At 40.1% G+C, this 910-nt stretch overlaps 1 non-coding gene across 1 annotated transcript; it reads right to left on the bottom strand.

The window, feature by feature from the left end:
- Window positions 1-534: 534 nt before the first annotated feature.
- Window positions 535-641, bottom strand: LOC116121098. The gene has a single exon (XR_004126657.1). It is a non-coding gene; the product is annotated as a small nucleolar RNA R71 (small nucleolar RNA).
- Window positions 642-910: the final 269 nt, after the last annotated feature.

A 910-nucleotide genomic window follows, 5' to 3' on the forward strand; every position in this document is an offset into this window, starting at 1 on the left:
TCTAAGATTGAGATAACGGATAAATAGTTGAGGAAAGAAAAGAGGCAAGCCAACTTAGAAAAATCAGTGGCTGACAAGGGAATTATAAATCACAATATGGAAGATCAAGAGAATCAGAATGAGGATATCCCAGGGGGCAAATGCAACTGGTGGAATTGTGGTTGTTCAAAGAGCATTGAAGGACTACTCTAGTCCTACTATTGAAGGATGCTATTCTAGCATCAGGAGACCACCAGTTCAACCAAATAATTTTAAGATCAAGCCAGCAATTATTCAAATGATTAAGCATTCGGTCCAATTCATAGGGTTGCTTAGTGATGATCCTAACTTGCATATCGCCAATTTTCTGGAGTTATGTGATGCATTCAGAAATAATAGGTATCCGATGACACAATTAGGCTAAGGCTTTTCTCATTCTCCCTTTGGGGTAAAGCTAAGGCTTGGTTGATTTCTCTACCATCTGGGAGCATCACGGCATGGAACGAGTTAGCTTAAGCATTCCTTACTAAATATTTTCCACCTGTCAAGTCTGCCAAGTTGAGAAGTGGGATTACCAATTTCTTCCAACAAGACATGGAGTCATTGTATGAAGCATGGGAAAGGTATAAGGATCTCTTATGGAGGTGTCCTCACTATGGGTTGCCAATCTGGTCGCAAGTACAAATGTTTTACCAAGGATTGCTGCCAAACATACAAGCCATCATAGATGCTGCCAGTGGAGGAGCCTTGAATAACAAAACACCAAAGGAAGCTTACAATTTGATTGAGGTGATGGCAAGCAACAACTACATAGGGACTTTGGAAAGAAATTCAGGAAGGAAAACAACGGGAGTGCACGAAGTTGACGGCTACACCGTATTTGCTGCTTAACTTTCAAACATCCAAAAATAATTAGGTAATGTATTAAAGA

The sequence above is a fragment of the Pistacia vera genome, unplaced genomic scaffold (genome assembly GCF_008641045.1).
Source record: "Pistacia vera cultivar Batoury unplaced genomic scaffold, PisVer_v2 Contig965, whole genome shotgun sequence".
NCBI lineage: Eukaryota > Viridiplantae > Streptophyta > Magnoliopsida > Sapindales > Anacardiaceae > Pistacia > Pistacia vera.